This window comes from Pyrus communis, chromosome 16 (assembly GCF_041283825.1).
Source record: "Pyrus communis isolate YQ-2024b chromosome 16, ASM4128382v1, whole genome shotgun sequence".
Classification (NCBI taxonomy): domain Eukaryota; kingdom Viridiplantae; phylum Streptophyta; class Magnoliopsida; order Rosales; family Rosaceae; genus Pyrus; species Pyrus communis.
Genome location: NC_142580.1, coordinates 11,862,011 through 11,883,005, shown reverse-complemented (window position 1 = coordinate 11,883,005; position 20,995 = coordinate 11,862,011). Strand labels below are relative to the sequence as shown.

The following is a 20,995-nucleotide window of genomic DNA, read 5'->3' as shown; positions in this document are numbered from 1 at the left end:
CCATAGCAAGTGACCGTGATCCCACATTTCTCAATCAATTTTGGAATGCATTCTTCAAATCACAAGGTTCATCATTTTGTCGAAGCTTTGCTTACCATCCTCAATCTGATGGGCAAACGGAAGTATTGAATAGGACGCTTGAACATTATTTGAGATGCTTTGTGGGTGACAAACCATCATCTTAGACCACATATTTACTTTGGGCAGAATGGTGGTACAATACGTCTTTCCATTCCAGTATTCAGATGACTCCATTTGAAGCACTTTGCGGAAAACAACCCCCCACAGTTCAAACTTATATCCCTGGCTCCCCTGCAGTTAATCAGGTAGACATTGCTTTACAATCACGTGATGACTTGCTATCTCGTCTTCGCCACAATATGCTCTTGGCTCAAAATAGAATGAAACAGAAAGTTGACAAACACAGGAGACAGCGTGAATTTGAAGTAGGTGATTTGGTATTTCTAAAGCTACAGACTTACTGTCAAGCTTCTCACCAAAATCACAAGTTATCTCCAAGGTATTATGGCCCTTACAAGATTTTAGCAAGAGTTGAAAAGTGGCATATCATTTGCAGCTTCATCACAATTCCAGAATTCATAATGTGTTTCATGTGTCACTGCTCAAGAAAAGAATAAGTGATTCTATCCCTTTCTCACCCACCCTCCCACCTCTGGATTGCACTACTGGAACAATGCAATGGACACTTGCAAAAGTTTTGCAAAGAGGAATGTTTAAAGTCAAGAACAAAGCTATGATTCGTTGGCTGATTTAGTGGCAAGGACTTCCTGAAGAAGATGCAACTTGGGAAAATGCTGACGACATCATTGCTCGTTTTCCTCAGTTTCAGTCCTGAGAGCAGGCCTGTTCTCAGCGGGGTGGATTTGATGCGTACAATTACATTTAGACCCTTATATGATATATCTATTATATAGCTGGCATATTGTAAACCTTTTCCCAATAGTTACAGTAGGGTGCAGAGCACCAAATCAATAGGGTTTCCATTTCATTCCACTATATATCTGTAAGGTTGCGCCTCTTTGATAGCTATGAGAAATATGACAGCACTTTTATCTTTGAGTTCCTGATTGCATTTACTTTTAGCTTAATTTTCTTGAAAAGATCATACCAGGTAGCTTTAGAATAGGGCGGATCGCCGCCGTGGGTGTCTTCAAACTCGCTGGAGAAGACGACGAGTGTTCGTCGCTAAACCTCGATCACAGCAATCCAAATTAGGTGGAAATGGAAGTTGGGACGACGAGGAGTGGATTGGTAGTGGTGGCGCCGCCTAACTCATCTGGAAAATGCCAGAATCGACGTCGGAGTTTTGTTCATATGGGTTGAGGGTGACATGGTTCTTTCCCCCTCATTTCCTTGTTCTCTTCTTTCCTTCATCCCCCATTTTCTCATTGGGCAGTGCCCATTTCTCTCCCGGCCACTTCCATACACATGGCACCTCACAATTTCTGGAGAAATCCAAATTATGGTCAAATGACCATTTCACCCCTAACTTTGCTAGTTCGTATCTCATTTGTTATAACTCCATTTCATAAACGGTTTGCGCCTACACATTCGTGAGATCGAGCTCTATCCAAGTATGCCAAGAAATATGATAAAATATATGAGGTTAAAATACATCCTCGTATTATTACGTTTAGTCAATGAAGGACATTTTAGTAATTCCACTTTCTTAAAAAAAAAAAATTCCACATAATCATATATATATATATATTTTTTTTTTTTCAGGGTATTACAACTGTGCATTCCATCAAGGTCCTAGTCACACAACTGACGATTGCTACACTTGGAGAAACTACCTAGAGAAGCTGGTGAAAGAGAGCAAGGTCGACATATACTTAGACAAGCCAGTTGCGCAGCCTAGAAGGAGTGCAGACGTCGATGAAGAGCTGCCAACCAAGATGATTCGGATCAATGACATCTTTGCCGAATCCGAACATTTAGGTGCTACCAACAACTCAAAGAAGAGGAAGATCTAGTAGGCTCTACTAGTCTCACAGGTCCAGGCAGTCAACACCAAACCTGGACCTATCGTTGACTTATCGGGCAGAACCCATCGTTGGTTCACCAAGTAGGATGTTGAAGACGTCGACTTCCCACATGACGACGCACTAGTGCTATCTATCCAACTAGCCCATGCTATAGTCGACAGAGTTATGGTTGATAACGGAAGTGCAATCAACCTACTTTAGCTCTCAGTAATTCATAAGATGGGCCTGGAAAGCACAATCATACGCCAAGCAGAGGTACTCATCGGATTCAACGGACAGACCTCGACTGCCATCGACAACATTACACTTGACGTGAGAACACCGCCAGTTGTCTCAAAGTAGATGTTCACGATAGTAAGCGATTTGTCTCCCTACAATGGGATTCTAGGGTGACCTTGGCTGATAAAGTTGGGCGCCGTAACCTCCGTCAAGTATCAAAAAATCTGATTCCACAACCCAGAGACCTTTATCCCCGTATAGGCTACTGAGGTCTAAAAGGATGACAAAGCTACCAAATAAAAACTACAACAACCAGATCAAGAAGATGGTGTTCAAATCAACGCCAACAGACGAGACAGGATGGAAACCTAAAGAGAATGCCGAGCACATCATTATTGATCCCCAACAGCTAGAGAAGACTACTAGAATTGACTCGCGTCTAAGCTTGAACATCTACTTGGCAGTCTGAGAAGTAGCTTTGAGCTCTAGGGGTGGGCAAACGAGCCCTGGACATGCGGGTTGGGGTGGGTCCTCGCGGTTTGGGACAGGTTCGGGCGGGTCTAAATATTTTGAAGAAGAAATGGGGCGGGGCAGATCCAAATATTAAGAGGAACGGGCCCTCGGCCCAAACCATTTCTAGCGTGGGATTATTCACACCTTCACTCTCCACCATTTGATTGCATATTTTTCCTCACCCAGTCTCATCTCAGACGGAAAAATCGGTCTTCTTCTTCTCCTCGACAGTAGCTATCACCAATTCTCCATCTCTGTCTCTTTCTCTCTCTCGCGACTTGCGAGTACGACCACAATCACCAACCACATTACCACATTCTCCTCCCAATCGCGACTACTCCATCATCGTCATCTAGAACACCACCATCATCTTGCAATCACGACTACCCCATCATCGCCATCTAGAACACCACCATCATCCTGCAAATCGAAATCGAAATCTTATGTCCTCCCAAATTAATGTAGTATAATTTCTTAAATCTTAACTCTCTGGAGTCTCTGCATTCTGCAATCTCTGATTCTCTCTGATTAATTTTTTAGATTTAAGGATTTAAGGTTTTCTAGATATATGCCCTTTTTGACTCTGCAATCTTTGAGTCTCTGCACTCGGTAATCTTATGGGATTTCAAGAAAACCCCAAACCCAATCTATAAATTTAACTTATATGAATTGGAGGGTTCATAAATTTTCCTTCATAGGATTACAAAATGAAAGCTGCACATGCTGATGCTTTGATTAACATAACCAAAATTGTTGTGCTTGAATGAGAGATTGATGGTGCACTAGATTTAGGGATTTATTTGGGTTCTTGAATCTTGACCTCTGTTATGTTCCAATTTCAAATCTTTTGGTGAATTGAATTTGAATCTTCTGTTGAATTAAATTGAATTTGAATTTATATGTGTGTCCTGTGATAGTTTCAGATTTGTATATATTTGAATCTTCTATTTCATATTTTGGTATTTTTAATTAGATTATGTTTGGTTGATTGGTGGAACATTTCTGTAAATCCAAGTAATGTAAATAGATAACTGTTGGTTGATGAGAAAATTTGGTGGAGAATTTTGTAATTCCAGTCAAATAAGTTACGCAGTTGCATTTAGTTTCGTTGTGGACCAACAATCTTTGATAATATGCAAGTCCACTTGATTTAAGTTCTGAAATTTAATCGATTCAAAATCCCCAATTTGACGTTGAGATGCAATATATGTTTGCAATCTGTAGACTATCACGTATGCAAGCCCAACAAGTTGACACCAAATATGATCAGGAAGAGGTATTCAAAATCCCATTTTAAGTTTTAACTATGATCATTTCATGCAAATTGGATTTGAATGTAAACTCCTCTTTATAAGCTTTTATTTGTAACTATTGGTAGAGAAAGATGTATTTCACCCTTATGAGAACTGGGAGAAGGCTGCGAACATCTTGTACTGACAGTAGAGCCTTTCTCATTGTTTAGAACTGGATGAGAACTGGGAGAAGGCTGCTATTCTATATGTTCAAATGATTTATATAGTTGCTAATTTAGCCTGTAATTTCTTTTTTGATGCAATAGTCTGTACTTGGCAAATATTTACAAAGTAGATGATACAGATTTTTTATTTTTTTATTTTTTTTATTTATACATAATCCAACTAACCTGTTCTTAAAAAAGGAAAAAAAAAGAAAAGTAATTTGGACCTGTGGACTCAACCTGAATTGGCCCGATTTAAATAGGCCGGGTTAAGTTCGGTTCCAAATCTCAAAATTCATATACCCGGCCCATCCCTGTTCGTTGCATTTTAAAACGGGTCGAGTCCTGTTCTTACGAATTTGGGCTGGGCCGGGCCTGTGCCCACCCCTAGTAAGCTCTACCCTCATACGAGAAGAGGTAGGGGCCTAACTACTGCTATTCTACAATTCTAAAGCTCTTCTCGATGCGGAAACCAGATATCTGAAGATCAAGAAATTAATTTTGGTGCTAGTTGTTGTGGCTCGGAATCTCAGACCAAATTGTCAAGCTAATACAGTCATCATCATGATTCAGTATCCTCTACGATCAATCCTACATGGTCCATATGTTTTTTAATGAGTAATGAAATGAGCATTGGAACTTGGCTAATATGACTTAGTTTTCCGACGCTGCACAGCGATAAAGGCCCAAGCCTTGGTAGACTTCATAGCAGAATTCATGCCTAGCCTAGTCGACACAACAAAGCTACCCAACGACGCCTCGGAGGTAACCGAGCACGCCCCTAGCCACGCCTGCTTCACCAGATGGATACTTCTGGCATTTGCATGTCGACGACGCTTCCAACTACAAAGGCTCAGGTGCAGGCGTGGTCCTTGTCACCTTAGATGATTCGATGCTCGAGCAGGCAATTATTCTAGGCTTCAAAGCATCCAACAACGAAGCAGAGTACGAAGCCTTACTAGTAAGCCTTTGAATAGCAAAAGACTTAGCAGCGGAAAGTTTGCAATTCATTCTGATTCCTAGCTAATCACCAGCTAGACTATTGGGGAATACACGGTAAAACATCCGAAGATGGCGCAATAACTAAAGAAGGTATGAAAGCAACTTGAGGCATTGCAGACTTACACCTTTACTCAAGTTCCGTGGGCAGACAACGCCTACACGGACGTGCTAGCCAGCCTAGTCTCCGCTCTCGACCATTAATTCAAACACTCTATTCTGGTGGAATATCTAGACAAGCCGAGCATAGAGGTGGAGTTAGCAGTCGAGGTGTCACAGGTTAGTACAACTCCAAATTGGCAAGATTCCATTATAGACTACCTGGTCAATGGCACACTCCTCATAGAAAGATTGGAGTCTAGAAAGCTCCAAACAAAGGTAGCACGTTACTATATGTGGAACGACATTCTCGTTCGAAGATCCTATAATGGACCACATCTCCGCTGCCTAGCGCCTTCCAACGACCTAAATGTTCTAAGTTCAATCTTCAGTGACCAATCCTTAGCATAAAAAGCTCTTAACTCAAGCTACTACTGGCCTACTATGCATTAAGACGCTAAGAAGTTAGTACAAAAGTACGACCGTTACCAACTTTACAAGCCGGTACTAGCATTGCCTGCCAGCGAACTACACCTGTAAACGAGTCCTTGGCCGTTCATGTAGTGGGCAATCGACTTGGTAGGGCCAATGTCGCCCGTTACTAGGGCCAGAGACATGATGATCGTGGCAATTGACCACTTCACTAAATGGTTGGAAGCGGCGCCCATGACAACCACAACTCAGACGGACATAAAGCGCTTTATATAGAGGAACATCATTTGCCGATTTGGCATCTTCAATCTATCTTCATAGAAAATGGCCCGCAATTTGTAGGCAAAGATTTGGTGAAGTTCTTCCAAATATATGGTATCAAACAACATATGTCCATGCTAAGGTATCCTCAAGGCGATGCGTAGGCCAAAGCATCCAACAAGACGATTCACGATTGCCTCAAGAAATCCCTCTTCGACAAGAAGGGAAAATGGCCAAATGGACTTCCCAGATGTCTATGGGCGTATTGCACAACCAAACGATGAACAATCGGTGAAACTTCTTTCTCTTTGGCATTTGGTTCAGAAGTAATCATTCTTCCCAATGTCATTGTGCTAATTGTCAGCACTCTACTGCCAAGCATCGAGCAGAACAAAAATGAGATGGCCACAAACTTAGATTTGGCAGAGGAGAAACGTGAGAAGGTCATCACCTGCATTGCAGCCTACCAATAACAGCTCATCTCCAGCTACAACAAAAGGGCCAAGATCCGGCAGTTCCAGCCCTAAGATCGAGTTCTAAGAAAAGCCTTCATCATTGCCCCCAAAGAAGGTTCCAACAAGATGGATCTCATCTGGGAAGGTCCGTACAAGATTAGTAGAGTAGGCGGTAATGGTAGTTACACCCTTGCCACCATGAACCACAAAGAGATCAAAAAACAGTGGAACGCCTATAAGAGAAAGTACCATGCGTGGCCTCTCGCTACATAAAAGCCTGAAGACTCAAGTAGCTCGATGGGCATTACCTTGCAAGCCGAAGACTATCCAGTTGTTATGCAGTTCTTACCTTATAGCTAAGTTTTCGTTCGTTTCACTTATTTTTCAATGAGGAATTTAGAAGTAATTTACAACTTAGCTCGGCTGCATGCTTACAACAACTTATCACTTATGCACTTTAATAGAAGACCGCGCCCTTCTTAGGGACTTATCGCAGGAATTTCACCCCTGGGGTAAACTAGTTCCCTGACACCTATATAGGTTTGCTTTATAATGTGAGAGAATAAACTATACACTTTGAATATCCAGACATGGATGAGTCAGGCTGCCCTGGTGTAACTAGGTGCATGATGGCTTATGCTGGGATTCCTAGAAATTGCCATAATGGTATTTTTCAAGGCTTAGCTAACTGAAGGATTTTGGGTCTCTTGGCCTAATCCGTGGGGAATCAGGCCTTAAAGATGGAGGAGGCACATTACGCAATACGCCTTATGGACGGCTGCTCTGGAACCCTAAACCTGCTAACGAATGCATTAATGTAGCCTACGATTTCCAGAACACTGCCTACGACTTGCCCTTTGAGCAGTAAGCCGTGCTAAATTTATATAACCTCATGTTTTTGTGAAAGGTTAAATAAGTCAACGTGCATATACGAAGCTTTATCCATTGCTGACATGCTACACAGTCGATAAGCTTCACCTCTGCCAAGCACGTTGGGATCATTTAGATCTACACTAATTCCTAAAGTGTTGTATACTTGCTACGCAACCCACGAAAATTGGTTACATAAAAAGCAAGGAGTTCTCTCGGACTTTTGCTTATAAAATTCCATACAACCATGTACTTTTGATACGAAAGGTTAGCGAATTTCATGACCTAAAAAACTTTAGTATGTTGTGATGCAGGCCACACAACTCAAAAGTTCTATGTGGGCCTGTCTATAAGTTTTCATGACCTATGGCTAACAACTTTGCAAAAGTTATACACCAACACCTACTACTGCATAGGTTATGTGGGCCTGTCTATTTATAGAAAAGCAGCATGTTTGCCGCTGGTCTAAAGGTCAAAGGTTGGGCATAAACAAAATAAACGAAGATGAAGAAAAACGAAGGAAGCAAGTTTATTAAATTTTCTAGCCAAATTGATAAACAAGTAGCAAAGGCCGAAGGAGTTCAACCAAAGCAAAAAATAACAAGGAAAACAAAGAAAATCGTAAAGGCTACCTAGAAGACCACTCTTCAGCATCTTGGACATCCCACGACTACTCGGTCACTACACCTTCAGCAGCCGTGACGCTTTCAACACCACTATCATCCAACACTTCACCCCCAGTTGCCTCAGCCTGGGCACCAACTTCTTCGATAACTTCACCAATAGAGGCCTCAAAAGTAAAGGCAAGCAAGTCTTCTGGACAAATATAGAAGGTCTTGAAGTCTTTCCTAGCAAACTTAAAGTCAGACGGTCTACCAAAGAGATGATCTACATAACCTAGCTTGTAGAAATTGTCTTTACTCTAAACAAGCAAAGCCTCGAGCCCAGCTTTCTCACCCTTCAGCTGCTTATCCTCCTCGAGTAGACCAACACGGATGCCACTGTAACTTAACCACTTCATTCTTCAGACTTTCGTTGATCTTCAGTGCACCTTGGAGTTCTAACGCTTGGGGTTCAAGCCTATCGACAATCTTCTTGAAGTGGATCACTTGATTATAAGCAACAATCAACTCTTCATCCTTTGCGTAAGCAGTGGAATGAAGCTCAAAAACGGTACACTCACGATCTTAAATCTGAGGTATGTAAAATCCAATCTCATTATCTGCATTTTCATACTTAACTTGGATCGTATCAAGCCTAATCTCTAAGTCAACAATCTTTTGGCAAACGGCCTCAACCTGCAGAGAAGTGGGGGCAGAGATATTAGACCCCTTAAAAGTGAAAAGCTCAGACTCCAACCTCTTGATCTTCTCGGCAGAGGAATAAACTTTAGCTGCCACAGTTTTTGCCACTTCCTTGGCAGCCTTGGTATCCTCTTGATCAAGGAGCATAGACTCAGCTACCAGAATCGCTGTTTTCTGCATTATAGCAAGTGGAGCAGTTCTTCTATATTCGATCATATGCTTCGCAAAAGAACTTGGGCAAACAACCCCTCTAAAGCCATTGACAAGCTTGGCACATGAGTCCATGTCTTTAAGTAGATATGGTTTCAAGAGCGCACAAATCTCAGCAGCTTCCCCAAAAATAGGCTTGGTGGATTTGTCACAACTGCATACGCGAGCAGTCTTCTCTTTCTCAATAGGCGAATCAGTCTCAGCAGCAAGGGGAATGAGCCTTAGCGCTACTTTAGCAACAGAGTCCACCTTATCGCTCTTCATAGTAGCAAGCCTATCCAAAGGTGAACATTGAATGAGGGCACACTTCATGTAACAAAACACTTCTTGGAAGAAACGTGACATGGGAAGAGTAAATCCCAACACAAAGTAGTAGGGGTGAAAGTTGATGGCCTTTCGAGCCTCACTACATGGGTCACGGCTGCTACCTTGCTTGACACGTTTCATACGCACCCCCAATGGAATGGCATACCTATATGCCTAAAGGAAATCTATGAATGAGTCATTAGAGCTAATTTTGAAGTGAGCAGCAATGATGTAGCCCACTTTACTTAAAGACCCGCCTTGGTGATACAACGGCGGCACACCATCGTCACTCTTGTAGCTTGAAGAAGACATACTCAAAGAAATATGGAAGAATCATTAGACGGATGCGCAAAAAAAAAAAAAAAAAAAAAAACCATCGGGCCCTACGACCAAGGACAGCAGCTAAAGGAGCCCGGCACGCACTGGCTCCCATTTCTCCCTCTCGACCTAACACGCCAAGCGGCCCAGTGCATAAGGAGGCCCAACATGCCAGGTTGCTATTCTATCGGCCCAATCCAAAAGGAGGGGGCTGGCGTCCCCATGCCTCCCTCTCTCTCACCTTTCCCACACGAGCCCAAGCCTAACATAAGTCCTGACCTGAGTCGAGCCCCAGCTCGCCCATGTGGCCCACACCGCAGCACCCAAATCTCAGCCCATGTTGAGCCGCTGCCACACCAAGCCACCCACGGCAACAATGATGTGGCCCTTCTAAACCATTTTTTTGACACATCCTTGACCCTTATCGAGCCAAATTTCAAGCCTCGAGGCTCCCAAAAATTACGAAGACAAGGAAAAATTATTTTTTTCTTACCTTGGTGCGGTGTGAAGACGAAGAAAAGAATGAAAGACGGTCATTTGCACAGGCAAGTGTAGATGATTGCAAGGGGAGGGGGAACAATAAATTTATTTCTAAAGTTGATTTAATCATCTACCTAAGGTAGACTTAAATAGACTTTGGAAGTGATTTATTTTCCGTTCCTAGAAGGATCTAATTTCCAATTAATGTGGGAATCTACATCATAACAGGAAATAATCTTATGTTTCCTAAAGCAAGGGAAAATATTTACACCTGCTGCCCTTTCCTATGAGCAGCCCAACAGGTGTGGGGGCATTTATGGAGCAAAAAAAAATTAAGAAAATTATGGAGGTGACGCATGTATTTTTGGGTTAAAAGGGAAAAATTACCCTTGAGGCACATCGGGATTCTCACGCGCATGCAACAAACAATAACGACTCAATCAAGGAAGAGTCAAAGGTGATCAAAATGGTATTTATTCAAATCCCTCTCATCACTCCTCATCAAATCCTCACTCAAAATGTAACTCTCAATTTTCCTATTCAATTTAGGATTAATTGCCAAGTTAATTGTAAGATATTATTTCACATAACATCTTGCAATTATACTCATAATTCCACTATATATGGTTGGTCCCTATTCTCCAAATAGGGTCGGCCACTCCCTTATAAATACTCTTATTCTCAAACTAAAAAGCTAAGCCATTGGCTACCCGCAAACTCCTAAACACATTTTTCTCATAATTCTAACATTAACATCGGAGATTCTTTGGTCAAAGCCCCTCATTCATCGTGGGTGCGTGAGGTTTTTAGCCTAAGTCTTAGGTGTTATTATTTTGCAGGTTCATTTTTGTCAAAGGAGAAGACGACGGAAATTTGCATCCATAAAGATGGTTTGGATTGTTAAAATTCGATGTAGTGTGGATCTCACACTAATCTCCATATATTTTTTTGACACCGAGTAAATGCATTAGCATCTAGTAATTTAAAAAAAAAAATGGAAGCCAAATCTCACCAAAAAAAAAAAAAAAAAAGAAGAAGAAGGAAGGAAAGAAAACAATGAGTTAAGTGGGACAAATAAAAAAGAAGGGAGAATCCACCTTATCAAACGACATCCAGCGCCGGAGACGAATATATAAAACAAAAGGGAAAGTTGCATGTACGTATTTTATTGTTAATTATAATCTTGGGACTTGGATTTTTCTTTTTCTTTTTTCAAACTCGGAAATAAAATTAAGTTGGGAAGGAGACGTTCCTGGGTTTGAAGATCATGTAGCGGCTGATGGCTTGAAAGAGATAGCCGACGACGGCAAGGTCAAGGAAGAAGAAAGAGCACGGAAAAAAATCAATAACCCTACAACCCTAAACCAATGATTCTTTGGTCGAGAAAGCTCATAGGTCATCTTTCGATGATGATTAACAAAACAGATTCAATCAGAGGTCATAGAGATTGAGGAGAACAAAGAGAAAAAGAGATAATCCCAAACAAAATTCTAGAGAAAATACTTACCCTGAAATCAAAGCCAGTTGGAGAAGAAAGCTCAAAGTGGAATTCATGAAGCCCACAAAAACGCAAGACTTCATTGCATGAAACTGATTAAATTCGGGTTGAGTCAAACTTAATATAGATGGTAGTGTAAGGGGAATTGTGGGTATTGCCACAGGAGGGGATTTGCTTAGGGATGATAGTGGAAGATGGATGGCTTTGAGAATTTTCTTTGAATCGGGAGAATTGGAACATTATTTGCCATTTTTACTGCATTAAAAGTATCGATAAAAACACTTAAAAATATTTGTAAAAAAATAAGGTAGTTGTAGTATTGTTGACTCTAAAAATTACAAAGCCTACGTGGCGCACATGCCGAGTAATTAATGAGCTAACTACGTTTTTCGGTTGATGCGGGGCGTGCCAACTCGTCGGCCGAGGAGTAAATTTGTTGATGTTGCGTTGAGCGTGTTGCTGACTTCTTGATCTTGCAACTGCGACCGAGGAAGGAACACATCTCGAGCCTGAAGATAAGGCTGCTAGTTCTATGAAGTTCAATATCAAATTCGGCTTTCAATGTGCTGAATGTAGTAACTTGTAACACCTTACTTCGCTGAGAAGGCTAATGAGATGACCTTTACCAATTAAGATTCAAAAATCCTTCTCGACCGAGACTTAGATAGATAACCAATCAGCCTCGACGCAGTGCTGTTTGTCTAAACTGAAGGTGCTCCGCGGTTGAATGGTTTTACGGCAACAGTGTTGTTTATCCAAACTCAAGATGTTCACTGGTTGCCTTCACAGTGTTGTTTATTCAAACTGAAGATGTGTCGGTGGAAAAAGAAAATAAAAAATCTCAAGATGTTTGAGAGGTTTGCGCAGGGCAGTTGTGTGTTGAATTGGAGGTCCCTTTTCCATTGCCATTGCATCTGTATTTATAAGGCTAAAGTACTTGCTTTGCAATGTCATATAATGTTGCAGAGTTTAATTGCAACTCTAATACCTGAAGTTGATCCGCATCAGAAACTAGGGCATATCCTTCAAACTGAGCCGTGGGATTTGTTCCAAGACTTTTCAAACCTAATAAAAGTCCATCTAGGCTTATCACATCACATTTGTAGCCCACCTAGGCTTCTCATAAAAACCCATCAGTAGCCATGCTTTATCTGATCATCAAAACATCATAGAAAAAGGGCTAGCCTACTTAGGTTCCTTGCGTCATCATTATCTAAGACCATGATTTTCCCTTATCCCATTATTCCTAATGGGTCTGCATGCAAATCAATTCAAATATGGAACTATGCAACTGACTAAATATCAAGCTGCATCCATCACCTAACCTTATTAGGTTTCCTATTCACCATTATCTTCAGCTTGCAGATCCACGTTAAGCCATGTGAAGTGTCCAAGAATTTATACAATTTATTTTGCATAAGAAAATTAAGATAATTTATTAAAAGATAATTATTATGAGTAAGAACCATAATATTATCTCTTAACAATAGCAAATTATCCTAACTTTCTTATCCGACGATTAAGAACCATGCTTACTCAATGACCTCGATCGCTTGGGCCGATGGTGTAAAATTGAGTCAAAACATTGCCCCCCAGTTTTCTTGAACTTCGGCTCGTAAGACGAATGTTTAAGGAAATTAATCGTTCGTTGCCAACGACATTTCATCGTATTGCCAAAGCAAATTTTGTTCCTCGGCATTAAAGTCACCTCTGTTCTGCCAATTTCGTGATCTCCTTCTGCTAATTCACCGTTTGTCTCTTCCATGCACATGCATGCATTAACATTTGATGGGTACCAATTATTTTCAGCAGCCCATTTACGATGGCAGAAAAGCTGCAATGTAGAGCAGAAGGCAGAAAAGAACTGGGGTCGAGCTCGGCCGACGGGTCGAGGGTAAAGTAAAGCCAAGAAGAATTGAGGTCGAGGTCAATAAAAACCGTTCCTGGAGCTCGGCCTACCTATATACACATATCTATAAAAGTAGCATAATTGTCTGATGTGATCTGCCAGCCATGCAGTTGGCATATATATATATATACACACACACACAGTACCAAAGCCATAAACTCAAATCTTGGCCTATTGGCTGTAATGATGATGTCTGCCATGCATGTCTCTTCGACTTCGGCCTAATGGTTGGTCGAGCGCAGGCCTATGCCAATTTTTTTTTTTTTTTAGGCCGAGACTATTCCACCGAATGGGTCACGATAACATCACCATATTTTAGTCACATTAAATCTCTCTTACCTGCCCCAAGAAAGGATGCAGCAACAGTGGAAATCATGGCGCTGGATGACCACTAAAAAGTGGCCTACCATTTAGGATCTATACATACACACACGACATCAGACCACCATTTAGGACACACACACACACACACACACACACACACACACACACACACACACACACACACACACACACACACGGCATCAGGCCATAATGATGTTGGCTTTAAATTTCAAACAAATTGCACACTGCATAGCATCAGGCCTTCATTGCTTAAATGTCACCAAGGAGGAGCTTATTGAAGAAAATATCATATATATTAAACAAATGAAAAGAAAAGTGGCCGAACTATAGTCAGGAAGAGGCCAACGATGCTTTATTCCAAGTCAAGATCTTGTAATAACAAAATTTTCAAATTGATTTCGCCGTAGGCCGAATAAAGAATTTTCTCCAAATATTTTTGACTTGGCGAAATATTTTTCATTTTCGGTCGCCGAATTTGTTGAACAATTATTATGCCCCCCAGGCATAATTTCTTCGCCAATTTCGGCTTTCAACTCGAACCACTTAGCTGATCGAGATTTCTCCTTATCGGCTGTATCACCAACAACCATATCAATTGGCGTAGTTTCGACGTCTAAAACCATGTCTCCAATTACCATATCAATTGATGTGGTTTTATGGTCTGAATTCGTGTATTAGTCATGTTCGTCATTAGAACACTCCTCTGACGAATCATTTGCTGAGTCAATTTTTGGCTTAGAAACTTGAACATTTTCTTCTAGGCCTACCACAATTTCAGTCTCAACCGAAACAACAGGTGGCCTAGGTTTTTCTTCTTGGCCGACCATATTTTCAGTCTCAACTGAAAAAATGGGTGGCCTTTGTTCTATGTCAAATTAACAATTTTTTTAGGCCGAATGTTGGTTGTGGCCAGAGCTAAAAAATGCCCCCCGGCCTTTTGATCCAACCATTCTTCAAATGGAATTGATTCGAACTCAATAGGCGTTTTCTTATCGAGCCACTCATAATATCGAGCTTTATCTTCATTTAACCATTGATCTTGTAAGCTGTGATGAACCTTCACCTTTATCATTTGAGAGAAAGATTTCTCCCTTTCTTTATTTGCTTTGACGATCCGGCTAAGGAGTTTTTGTTGCTCGACAATTTCCTTGAATAGGCACCGAATCTCATCCTGATTGTGATCTTGGTATATCATGTGAACTTCGTAGTTTTAGCACTGGGTTCCACCAAGCGTGCCAAAATGTTGACCCTAAAAATTACAAAGCCTACATGGCATGCAGGCCGAGTAATTAATGAGTTAACTACGTCATTTGGTTGATGCGGGACGTGCCAACTCGCCGGCCGAGCTCGGCCAAGGAGTAAAATTTGTTGATGTTACGTTGAGCGCGTTGCTGACTTCTTGATCTTGTGACTGCGGCCGAGGAAGGAACACGTCTCGGCCTTCGGATTCTCTAGCCTGAAGACAAGGCTGCTAGTTCTGCGAAGTTCAATATCAAATTCGGCTTTCAATGTGCCGAATGTAGTAACTTGTAACAGCACACTTGATGCGAGATTTATACGCACACAAATTAAACCCTCTTTTCGTCAAATTGTAGTATATGTATAAGTAGGGATCGTTCTGGACCGGGGATTAGGAGGGATTGCAAATCTCTTGGAAACTGACTCAAAAACGTAAAATAAAGTTTAAAACACTAAACTAGACTCAAAGAATGCAAAATTAAAGTTTAAAACACTAAGACAAACCAAAAACAAAAAAAATACTTTTAAAACATAAACTAAACAGATTCTAAGCACTAAAGAACAAGAAAGTAAAGGGGGGGGGGTTTGATTTGACGAAATTAGCTAAATTGCACAAATTGTAATTAAAGGCAAAACGTAAATATAAATGTGATGAAAATATGGATGATGGAATAGCCAAGGGGTTCTTCTTCACACATGTTACACTTGCATACAAGATTGATTCTCAGTTGGTCTTTCGATAAGTTGTGAAACTCAATGCTCCAAGTTAATTAGGTCCGCTTAAATTAACTTTCAGATTTCCCTAAATTCATTGGATTGAATGGAATACGCATTACAACCAAATTATTCTTAATCAAAGTCCCTAACTATGGAATACGCATGATAGAGACATTCAACAAAGATCATTAAGTTCAATGAAAATTAGAAGTGTTGACGAGGCATTCGTTACTATGGAATACGCATGAAACTTATGCCAAGAATTCGTTTAACGCGATTGTTTATAAGCAACCTCCACTACTTGTGAATATAAGTTCATAACGATTAGGTGAAACTCACTTATATTCTAGCGTCATATTCATGCATGAAAATTAAGCTTGCAATCTCAATGAACATACATAAATAAGTTATCAATCAAACAGTTAAACGAATTGAATCCACAACTTATGAAATTCCAACCAAAAGTAATCAATTCATATTGCAAATATAAACATAGTTTCGAATCACCCCCTAGCTAAAGGGGGTTTAGTTCCTCATAACTTTGAAATCAAAGAAACACCTAAACATTCCAACAACTCAAACTTGAATTGTATGAACGTTTAGGCACTCTTCTCTTCCATTCCTCATACGTACAAAACAAAGAGAATTGAATTTAAACTTTGAAATCAAAGAAACACCTAAACATTCCAACAACTCAAACTTGAATTGTATGAACGTTTAGGCCCTCTTATCTTCCTCGTTATTGTAGCACAAGGTCTAAGGTGAGGTTTGGGGGATTATGGAAATGGTAGAGGAGTGGTGGAAATGGAAGCAATGGAGGAGAAGTGGAAGGGGGACTCACGGTTTTGGATTCTAAGGGGAAGTGTTTGTGTTAGTTGTGGTGTGAGAAATGGAGATGGAGTGGGGAGTGAATGAATGCCAAATGAATGAAGTGTGTGTGGTTTATATAGGGAGAGAATGGGTGAGAATGTGGCTGCAATGCATGTGAAAATCAGCTAGGAAAGTGGAAGGAAAGCTGGAATTGCACAAGGGGAATGCTGGAAAGTGGAAGGGATGCACGGCATGGATGTTTTGGTGCATGTGTTGGCTGATTTGGTTGTTGGGAAAAACATGTGTTTGCATGTGAATGTTGTGAATGGCAGCTAGGGGGGGGAATATATGCAAGTGGTGGTTGAATGATGAAGAGAAGTTGCTGAAAATCTAAGGGAAAGGCACGGCATTGAAGGTGTTTTTGTGTTGGAAATGCATGTGATTGCATGTGTTCAAGGATAGAATATGGCTTGGATGATTAATCCATGGGATAGACAGCTAGGGGGGGGGAACATATGCATGTTGGAGCATGAATTATATAATGAAAAGTGAATGATTAGTGCTCTAGTGTTAGGACAAAGGTGCAGCTGAAATGAAAAGGGAAATGCAAAGGGAGTTTGAAGGCCACGGTATTGAGTTGGGAAATGAATGATTAAATGTGCATGTGGGTGAATGTGAAGGGAATGCATGTGTTGATTGATTTGTGGTGCAATGATGAAAGGCAAAGTGGAAGAATGTGGCTGAAATGGTTGAGGAATTATGCACGGCAATGGGTTGATTTTTGATGATTTAAAATGTTGATGCATGATGAAGAGTTAATAAATAATGCATGTAGGGTTAGCTAGGTTGTGTGATGATGAGTGTATGTGACATTGTTTTGTGACAAAGAATGGATAGGGTGAATGATTATGTGGCTACATGTTTGAATGATTAAAGTGCATGTGGGTTGATTGAATGAATGCAAAGTGAATGATTAATGAAATGGGAAAGCATGACCAAGGTGGAAATGCATGTGAAATGTTGGAAAGGGATTGGGAATGCACGGCTTTGGGGAAAGAATGAATGGATGTGCAAATGTGTTTTAATTAATGAAAGTGTTTGGAGAATGAATGCAATGATGAAGAGTGAATAAAGAATGCATGTAGGGTTAGCTAGGTTGGCTTTGTTTGGGTGCATGTGTGTTAATGGTGGTTTTGCATGTGAATTGATGGATTGTTTTTGATGGAATGGATGGTTCTTTGCATGGCTATAAGGGAGAGAATAAGAGAGAATGGGCTAGGCCCTTTGTTTTATGTCCAAAGTGAATACAAGGCCTTCAAATTCGTCCATCCTTTTGGCTCCATGGATAAGCTATCCAATCCATGCCCAAAAATGCTCCAAATGGCCTCAAAATGCACTTTCTTGCTCCCTAGGCCCTTAGAACCTGAAAACACACAAAAGAAGCATAAAGGACTAAAATAACTAGAGAAACATAACGTAAATGCACGAGAACAAGCCATTTAAGTCGCATGAATATGCTCCTATCAGCAACATTGGAGGAGAACGCACGCATTACTCTAGAGGGTTTTTGAAGTTTGTTTTCTAGGTGTTTTCTATCTTTTTTCTATCTCAATAAAATTCCTTTTGTTTTATGGTTGTTCGTAACTAATTTATGTTTGCTAGCATTCAAGCTCAATTGGCAAATCTTACTTCTAAATTGTCGTCGTATGCCAAATTTTGGCGCCGTTGCCGGGGATTAGCAACTTTGCTAATCCCTTGGTTCTTTTCTTTTTTTTTGGTTTAGTTGTTTTCGTTTTAGTTTCTAACTTAGTGTTGTTTTCTTTGTTTGTTGTTACTTTTGATATTTGATTTGGTTCTCTTTCTTTGATTTTAGGTACTAGAGAAGTAAGATATGGATTTTGCTAGCATTCAAGCTCAATTGGCAAATCTTACTTCTAAATTGTCGTCGTATGCCGAAAGGACCACAATGCAGAGTGTCCCTACATTTGGTGCTTCATATAGGCAAGGATTTCAAGCCAATCAATGTCCACAAAGAGATTGGAGGGATCATTCAAACTCTATATGGTGGGAAGATCAACAAGTTCAACGTGAAGCATATTGGCAACCATATGAGGAGTTCTATTCAAGACCTATGCAGCCACCACAACTTCATATGCAATATGCTCAATTAAATTCAAGTTCGCCAATAGATTATATTCAAATTCTTAATGAAATAAATTCTTTGGCGCAGGGGTCACAAAATCAAGCCAAGGAGGCTCAACAAGAAGCATATTGGCAACCATATGAGGAGTTCAATACAACACCTATGCAGCCACCACAACCTCCCCCACAACAATTCCAATCAAGTTCAAGTATGTCCATGGATAATGATAAAAATTTTCAATTACTAACCTCTTTGACGCAGGACGAACAAAATCAAGACAAGAAGTTGGGTAAATTGGACGAGCAATTTGGGCAGATTATGGAGTTCATGAAACAAATTCAAGAGCAAAGTGAACTTTCCAACTCAACTATTGAAAACTCGAAGGAAGATTTTGAAATCCATAATGCTATCACTTTGGGAAGTGCTATGGAGGTTGGAGCTGACCTAAAAATGTCCAAACATAGCCTAGAAGTGGATGAAGAGCTGCTAATTGAGGAGGAGGAAGAAGACATGCACACGGCAAGGGTAGAACAACCCTTGCCGCAGCCCCCTAAGCCCTCTAAACCACCCACCACCAGTAAGGACGTCCCAATTCCATGTTATTCTGATGTTATTCCACCCAATGTCCCTTTTCCTAGCAGGTTTTTGATTCCCAACCAAGAAGAGAGTAAAAAGGACATCGTGGAAGCCTTCCCAAAGGTGCAAAATGCTATTCAAATTCTTGGTGCAACACAGCAAGTTTTAGATGGTGTTGAATTCTTCAAAGGACTTTGTACACCAAGAAGAATGATTCAAGAGAAGGTAGTGGCTGGAGAAGATGTAGAAGGCATCAAAGAGGACATATTTGAAACCACAATTCCCAAGGAAGTTGGATTTTATGACACGGGACAAGTCATAACTTTCGAAGGGGTGTTTATTCTGGAGTTCATTTTGGAGCACGCAGGTAAGCCGCCTCCCCGAATTTCAATTTTCTTTTATACTAACATGTGGTTAATGATTCAGGCACCCAATCTGGAATTTAAACTATTACCGGATCATTTCAAGTATCACCGCCCATTCAAAGATAAATTCCATGCCGTTTGATTTTATTTATGTAAAAAAAAAAAAAAAAAAAAAAAAAAAAGAAAGATACTAAACATGGAGAAAGGTGGAGCTTCACAAAGGTTGTTTCCGTGAAGCCCCACTACGAGGCGCAGAAGCGGGAGGCATAGAAGCGGGAGGCATCGGAGCGGAAGCCATCGGAGCGGGAGGCATCGGAGCTAGAGCATTCCAGGCCTCAATACTTGGCCAAGCGCTGGATGACCCAGGAAAAAGGTGCCTCTGGAGATAAGACGCAAGCCTTTGACGGTCACTGTGAATTCGACCCTCAGATTCTTGCAGCTCATCAAGCTTCCTCTTCATCCCCGACGAATAGTTATTTGCAAGCACATGCAAACTTCTATTCTCGTACTTAAGCTGCTGGATCTCCTGCTTGAGACTTTCCACCTCTGCCATCAATGATTCCACCTGACGGGAGCGGGCAAGCAGGCGTTGGCCCATGTTGGACACAGAACTCGCACACTGAACACTAAGTGCGAGGGACTCTTGAACGGCCAACTCATCGGACCGTCCTGACAGCAGCCTACTATCTTTTGGAGTGAGGAGGTTCCTAGCTACTATTGTAGCTGTTGTGGCATCCTGCATCACGGAGTCTTCACCTGTGAGAGGACCGTTAGAAGAAAAGAAAGAAGGGCGCCATACGTTACCTTGACGCGGCGCGCCCGTATCACTGCTAAGGCTCAATTCCAAGCTAAGGTTCGATGAGTTTGCCATTTTTTCAAAAGTGTTCAAAGAGAAGGGATGGAGTTAAATTTCAAAGGGCCGGAGTCGATTTTCAAGAATGGGAATTCTTCAGAGTGTGTGTGTTGGGGTGATTGATAGCTCTATAAAAAGCCAAGGCGACGCGTCCACCGATTCAAAGAGCCAGATTTTCCGGCGTAATTTAGGCGACGCTTTCTCGGCTTTTCAGAAGACGCGTTCAACTTTGTCAAAAGATATCTGACAAAGCTGAAAACACGTGGAGGCCATCATCGCAACTACACCTCTTTAGCCGACAAGCGCAAAGTTCGGCGACGCTTTCTCTGCTTTTCAGAAAACGCGTGCAGCTTTGTCAAAAGGAGCCGCATCCGCACTACTACGTGTCGTTCAGAAAGCAAAGGGGCGTCGTTCAGAAATCGAAGGGGCGCCTGCTCAGAAATCGAAGAGGCGTCGTTCAGATATCGAAGAGACATTTGTCGACAAGGGTAAAAACACAGTACCACCACTTGATATTTTCTCTATATATGTCGACCTTCGTCTTTTATGGCAAGGCAAAACCTGAAGAGAATGCCCAACTCTCCCTCACCTCTGAGGGCGCACTCCCAG

General features: G+C 41.2%; 1 pseudogene; it reads right to left on the bottom strand.

The window, feature by feature from the left end:
- Window positions 1-7,983: 7,983 nt before the first annotated feature.
- LOC148689979 (uncharacterized) lies at window positions 7,984-8,902 on the bottom strand (annotated as a pseudogene).
- Between the last annotated feature and the right edge of the window lie 12,093 nt (window positions 8,903-20,995).